Source organism: Cnephaeus nilssonii, assembly GCF_951640355.1.
Source record: "Cnephaeus nilssonii genome assembly, chromosome: 15".
Lineage (NCBI taxonomy): Eukaryota > Metazoa > Chordata > Mammalia > Chiroptera > Vespertilionidae > Cnephaeus > Cnephaeus nilssonii.
The window spans coordinates 8,611,492-8,619,099 of NC_137086.1; positions in this window are offsets into that span (position 1 = coordinate 8,611,492).

Below are 7,608 nucleotides of genomic sequence, written 5' to 3' on the forward strand. Positions count from 1 at the left end.
GGCCAAACTGCCATCGCAAGAACCATCCAACTCCACGAGGACCCCGACTTGGCAGACTGTATAGTTTCCAACTCATTTCTAACAAATCGCACTTCCTCTTTGCTACCAGGCCATCTGCCCTGTGTGGGTGACAGTGGCAAATGGTCTGGAATTTCAATGTCTTCATTGTATTGATTTCCATTTACTTTGATCTGTACAGCCTTTTCTCTTTGCCAGGGAAAGTTTTTGACCAAAGGGAAATCCTATTCAGAGTTGGCTTCTTACTAAGTTGTAGCACTTTAAAAGCCACTAGTAAGTAATAAGACAAGTGACAGGTAAGGGTCAAAAAATGACGGATCGAGGGTAAGTTGTAGAAAAGCACATCAAGGCAGAGTTGGAGAGAAAAGCAGAGCCTAATCCCTAGGTCCATACTTTTTCACTCTTAGTTCTTTCTCAGGTTCTGAGAAAAATCGTACCCTTGGACAAGAGAACTTGACTTTGCAGAATTTCAGCTAAGGGGCTCAGACAATGTAAGGTTAAGTCTGTTCTATCCTGATTCTGCTCTGATCTATGCAACAGTACTCGAATCATGACTTGTGCCTTTAACCCCTGGTCTAATAACTGGTCCTGCTTCAATCACCTGCCAATAGTTCATTTCCTCCAGACATGAGGTCACAGCTTTTTTTTTATTATTCTTGGCTCTTCCCTGGAATGAAGATGCCTACCTAATATCCAGCCAAGTTTTTAGAACTTTCTTTCCATTTTAACATTCATTCATAAACTCTTATTAGACTAGTTCTATGTCAATTGACTTTCAATAGTCTTTCAAGAATGTGGGTGTTCATACATTTATCATGTAGATGTCCCCCATTTGGTGGCAGGTCAAGCTAGTAGGTGAAAGGCCCTCTTCCATCTCTGTTTCCATTTTGCCTTCTTGATCTACTGCTATTTCCCTACGATGGGTGGAAGTGTGGTTTCTTTTTAATGAGTCTTTTGGGTAGAATGCAAAGCATATCCAGTCAACAAAGTTTGTTTGCAACACCTTAAAAAAATACACAACATAAATATTCTATTTTACAAGATGTAAAAGAGCTGTGAAAGTTTTGAGGACTAGATGAATTAAAATTTGAAAGGTGGATGTTTGATGAGTTAACACTCGCTGGCTATTTTTCCTCTCCTGAAAGCACTCGCCCATTCCAGACATTGGCCAAGAATCAGATTTCACCTGGCAGAGGAATTGTGCTGATGGGAAGAGAAAACAGAGTGATTTTTGAGGTTTGCATAAAAATACATAATAAAAGGAATATACAGATAAAAGGTTTATACGGAATAAAAAGAATTAATAAAATCACAATTATTGGTACATATAGTTTTCAATTCAGAACACTTTGGACAATCCGCTGAAATTCCATTAAAATTAACAAGAGAGTTAACCAAGTCTTATTTAAGAGAGCTAACTTGTATTTGGTAGCACCTGATTAAACTTTGGCATAATATTGTGCAGAATAACATTTTGAAAAGTGCTAATTAATAGGTTTAATGTAATTTAAGTCAAAATCCCAGTAGCAATTTGATGTTAATCTTAAAGTAATTCTAATATTTCCCTGAATGGTGAACACACAATACAATATACAAATGATGTATTATAGATTTGTGCACCTAAAACCTATATAATTTTATTAACCAATGTCACCCAAAAAATTAAATAAAAATTAACATTAAATGAAAATAAAGAAAGAAGGATTTGAATAGGAAGGCAGTAATTTGTGGTTTGGACTTTAGGGCATCAGAGGAAGAAATTAGGGAGATGACTAAGCTATTTTATTTGGCATGATTATCAAGACCACCTATGAGCAGTGGGTGTCTATGGTCAGATTTCCTGCAAAGCACATCCTGAGAAAGGATTTCAGTGCATGTAGTTTATTTGGGAGGTGACTCCAGGAAACACCAGTGGAGTGGAGAAGTGAGACGGGGAAAGGAAGAAAGCCAATATGGGCTACCACTTTGGGCAACTGGGGTTCAATTACACTGTAGAACATGCTAGAAAGTTATCTCGCTTGAAAGGCAAGGGAGAGAGAGGCAAAAGGTCTAGAATATTTATTTTAAAAATTAAAAATAGAAATACCATATGATCCAACAGCCCCACTTCTGAGTATTTATTCTAAAGAATTAAAATCAGGATCTGGTATAGATATTAGCATTCCTATGTTCATTGGCACATTATTTACAATAGCCAAAATGTGGAAATAACTATGGAAAGAACCTAAATGTTTATCAACAGATGAGAGGACAAAGAAAATGGGGTATATACATGCAATGGAATACTATTTGGCCTTTAGAAAAAAAGGAAATCCTGTCTTGCTCGGCAACATAGATGAACCTTGAGGACATTGCGCTAAGTGAGATAAGCCAGTCACAGAAAGACAACTATTGTATGATTCCCCGTATATGAGTTACCTAAAATAGTCAGAAACTTAGAATCAAAGAGTGGAATGGTGATTGCCAGGGGCTGGAGGGATAGGAAATAGGGAGTTACTTATTAACAGGCATAGTGTTTTCCTTAAACCAGATGAATAAACTCTCAAAATCTGCTGCACACCATTGTACCTGTAGTCAATAATAACATATGGCACACTTAAAAATATGTTAAGAGGGTAGATTTCATGTTAAGTGCTCTTCTCAGAATAAAAGAAAATTTAAAAGGAAAAAAAAACAAAACCCCACACTCTAATGTTCCCCTTTCCATTAATCAGTAGCCGGAAGTAGTTTTCCAAATGGGCAGCTCTAGGTTGCTCTCCCATCACCTTTTCCCACCTTCCTGCCTCCTGCTGGAGAGTGTTCTGATCACAGCCCTCTGTAGCCAGAGGGCCCTGCCTATCCTTCCTTTCCGTACTTTGCACCTCCAGCTGGGCAAAGTTTATTCTGTTTTATGTACTATAATTTGTCATGGCTGATTTTGCTATAACAAGATCTGAACAGATGGGGAATGGTTTGCTCAAGAATTACTTGCAATATGAGTGACCTATAGAAAAAATTGGAAACTGGAATGCAATCCTGCAATAAAATCCCAAACTCGTTATCCTCCCGGCAGGATGCCCATGTATCTCGCCCCCACATGAAGGTGTTAATGACTAATCCAGAGACCTATAAAGGAGTCCAGTCCTCTGGCAAACAGCACAGGCACAAACAAAGGAATGAGATAGCAATGAGAAAGGCAATGACAATCCTCTGTCATAACTTGTCTTTCTGATTTTTTTCCCCTATTATGCGGCATATGTTTAAAAGATGCAAACACAATCAGTTAACAATGGAATGAAAATGCTGCAAATAAAGCAATTTCCTTAGAACTGGAAAATCCCCAGAACTAGACAGATTCCCATCAGCATTTAATAAACTTTTCTAACACCTACTGAGTCCAATTTCATAGTTCTTCAAAGTTCTTGCTAAGCATAACGGGGAAGATAATCAGAAACCCTTATGGACAATAGTCTGCCTGAAAAGAGTATTTAAAAAAAAGATCAGGCAACGAGGGCACCATTAATCCTCTAATCCAACTGCCCATATTTATGTTGATTTTACACACAAAAAGGCACTCTACATTGTTAATGCCTCCGCCTCCACTCCAAAGAGGCCATATAAATAAACTTAAAAACCCTTCTCTGCGTAAGTTCTCTGTGGTTTAGTATGTTTTACAGCGACTGTTCAATTAGAGCAAGCCTGAAGCCTTTTCTACATTTAAAAAATTGCAACATTAACCATATGATCTTTGAATAGCATTTGTGATCCAACTGCATATTCCCTGCAGTTCCAAAAATAACACGAGAGGAGAAATATACAGAAAACGAAGAGGAAAGAAGCCCTTGCTGTTTATGTTATTTTATGGGCTTCTTTTTTGAAATGAATATCCCTTTTATCTACTTACCCATATCTTAAGCATTTTCTATTCTCTACTAAGTCTTCCCTGATATCCTGAGTCTGTATCAAAACTCGGGCATCATTTTTTTTTAAATAAGTGGTACACACTGTATTAAACTGTGCCTTTATTGTCCTTTTTCTGTTTCAGGTGAAATTGTTTTTTCTATACAAATAAAATTAATGTTCTGAAGGTCAAGACCACTGACTTTCACCTTCCATAGTTAACATTTAATAGTAGAGTATCAATACCTCAATTTTCTTTTTTATGGCCAAACAATTCACACCTTGCCTATTTCGAAAAAAGCATAAGGGATAGAGGCTGTTTACTGATGGGTTGGGTAACAGCAGATTTGAGGTAACACCTTGGGTTTCCTGCACTCCTCCAGGAGGCAGCTTCATGTCTTCAGAAAAAGTGACAGAAGCTTCAAACTGGGGGTCCTTGGGTTTTATGTAGCCCTGCACCCTGTGTCCCACCTGGTCCAACACCTAGGGCTTTAGTACCCTGGAAAGTTTCTCCACCATGACTCACACACTTTGCCAATCATGACCCACAGCTACTCAAAAAAATGAGTCACTGGGTAATGACACTCAACACTTCAACAGCTCTTTATCCCTGTTCGTTAATTATCCTTCAACTCAGAATATGACAATGGTGGGTATTTAAGAGGAAAATGACTGGTTTTGCTGAAGTTGAGAAAGTCAGTGAAACTGGTCCCTAGAACACTGAGCACTCGGCCTCACATATGCCCAGCACACATTTACCTTCACCCTCCTCTCTCCCAGATGCCTCAGCCACAAAGACCTTTGTCTCCTGCTATGGTGCTCTCACTGTCCCAACCATTCTGGTAACTATTCTTTCAGTAAACTTGCCTCTGCTGCACCCCTACCATGAGCAATATAAACACCTATGAACACTCGAGGGGCATCAGGCTAATGGTCCCCAGTTTTGTTTAAAGCTAGAAAAAGGTTCATGGCTTGAACAGATAAAGAAACTGGAGGGCCCGGCCAGCATGGCTCAGTGGTTGAGCATCGACCTATGAACCAGGAGGACCCGGCTTGATTTTTGGTCAGGGCACATGCCTGGGTTGCGAGCTATATCCCCAATATGGGGCATGCAGGAGGCAGCCTATCAGTGATTCTCTCTCATCATTGGTGTTTCTCTCTCTCTCTCTCTCTCTCTCTCTCTCTCTCTCTCTCTCTCTCCCTTCCTCTCTGAAATCAATAAAAATATATTTAAAAATTTTAAAAGGAAGCTGGAGGGAAAATCCTTAGGATGTTTGCTACTTCCCCACCAAGTCTTTTCATCTACTTTCTGGTGAGTTTATAATTTTTGCTGGTGAGCTTCTCTTTGGAGGGAGATCATCTTGCTTGAGAATGCTATACTCGTTCAGGGTTATGGATTCATTACTATGAATCAGTATCAAATTTTGACTCCTGAGGAGCAATCACAGTCTTTCCTGCACCCATTCAAAGCAGGCTCTGCAGTACCTTCCAGGAAATGACAGTAAGGAAGGCGCTGTGAGCACGGGGAGGTGTGGTGGAGGCGTTGTTCCAATCCCCAAGTCCTGTCAACATCGCATTTCTTGGGCGCGGAGGGGTGAGGGAAGCGTGTCAGGAAGGAAAATGAATCACCACACAGGATTCTTCATCCATCTTACCCATGGCCTTTTAGCAGCAAGAGAGGCGGGTGACTGTGGTAACTCTAACCATGTTACAAGGACAGTGTATTATCACGAAATTACTAATTTGTTGAGGCGACAGTACAATTTACACATCTCCAGTCCCATCTCTAATTGCCTGACACTTATTTGGTGCTGAAAAGCAGCACACAGCAGGAGAGGGTCTGCGGGGCCAGCCAGGCAGTTGAAGGCTTTCAGAAGCCACAATGGGCATCCTCCTGGCGCGCAGGACTTCACAAGGAAGGGTTTTAAAGAGGAAAAAAGCCGCCTTTCTGATGGAAAAAAAACCCAGGCTTTTGAAACAGAAAACATCGTTTGATAGAGATAACACAAAAATGGGGACAATTTCTGCTTTTTCTTACTTACAAGGCTGCTGTGAAGAAATGTTAAGATCATGGAAAAATGCTTTGTAAACCCAGTGCTGACACATGGAAGGGACATAGACACACAGCCGTGGGCTGTGTCCTTCATCAGGGCTGGAAGTTCAGTAGACTCTCCAGTTTGTGGAATAATGCACTCCCTCCGTTCTTCTTTTAGCAATCCCTTGGGATTGGTGCCATTTGTCTTTATTTTTTTAATACCTCTCTTTAGCTAATCAACCCCAGGCTCTCTCCTCTCATCCCCTCTAAACATTTTGCAAGGAATGAGCAGAGTAGTGTCAGCCATCTTCCATGGCCACAAAGGCAGTGGGGAGCCCCACCCTGTATGGATCAACATCAGAAAGCACCCAATGTGATGAGGAAGGAGACCACATTCCCAGCCCCCAAAAGACCACAAAAGTGAAGAGAAGCAATTCATTTGGAATATCCAATCTTAGGGGTTAAACGCAGGGCACAGCCACTTCTCATTGCAAAAGCAAAAGCATAAGCATGTGGGCACAGCTGAAAAAAAAAGATTTAAAACCCTCTGGAGGTGGATTGTTTGAATACCTGTGGAATTAAAAGATAGATCTGCTGTGGAGAAAATTCAGAATGTCTTCTAGGAATATGTACGTGCAAGGGCACATGCACATTTGTGTGTGTAGAAAGAATTAGCACTACAAAGTAATAATGTGTTTGATCAGCTGTCAAATATATGGTGCGCACATAGGAACATGCTCTGAGATTTCACAGGATGAAGAGATTCCTTCCTGCTGGGCAGCAAGCAAGGCTCCATGGAGGAGGCCTCAATTAGGTAAACCTTGAACTATAAGATAATATACATACATATAAAAGGAAAGGAAAATATAGACAGATCTGCAGATCAGCTGGGCATATCATTAGTGATGGCTTCCAAGTGAGCAGTCCTTTTAAATAAGACAGTGGACTCGCTTAAGTGGGAGCAGAGGATATATGGAGGAGGCAAGAGCAAGCGCATCTTGACAAAACTCATTTAGTGAGATTGCAGAGGTCCTTCATTACCAGAATAAAAGAAAGGATCATTCCGAGTAAGCAGAGGCGATTCAGCCGTCAGGCATAGCCACAAGCAGTCTTAGCATTGGCCTCAGTGACTAAATGAAAGGAAGATTAGTCTCAGGGAATATCAAGAAATGTTGGTTTCAGAATAAAGACACTGGATTGCTTGCCATGCCTGCAACAAGATTTTTATTCATTTAAATGCAATAGTAAAAAAACTAATTAAAAAATAGTTTACCTCTATCCACTATCACATCATTAGTTATCAAAAATTTTGGGTCCAAAAGGCCAGTGTTCTATGTAATCTTGGGGCATACTAGTATACGGGTCACAGTGGAGTCCAATCTTACTCTGAATATTACTGTGTGTAACACACTTTCATAGGGACCAAGAGAGAGGGCTGCATAACCAGTCATGTGGCAAGTGATGGGTCAAAGGCTACTCAGTATGTGCTGCTCAAATCCTAATCATTAACTTAGTTAACATTTAAGAATACAAAACCCTTGAAGACTTAAACAAAAGAGAAGATAACAATGATTTTAACAATGGAAAATAGCACTTAAATGTTAATGTGTTACAATTGTTTATCCAGAGGGCTATCCACTAGTACTTATGGAGCATATGCATATATTTACCAGGTA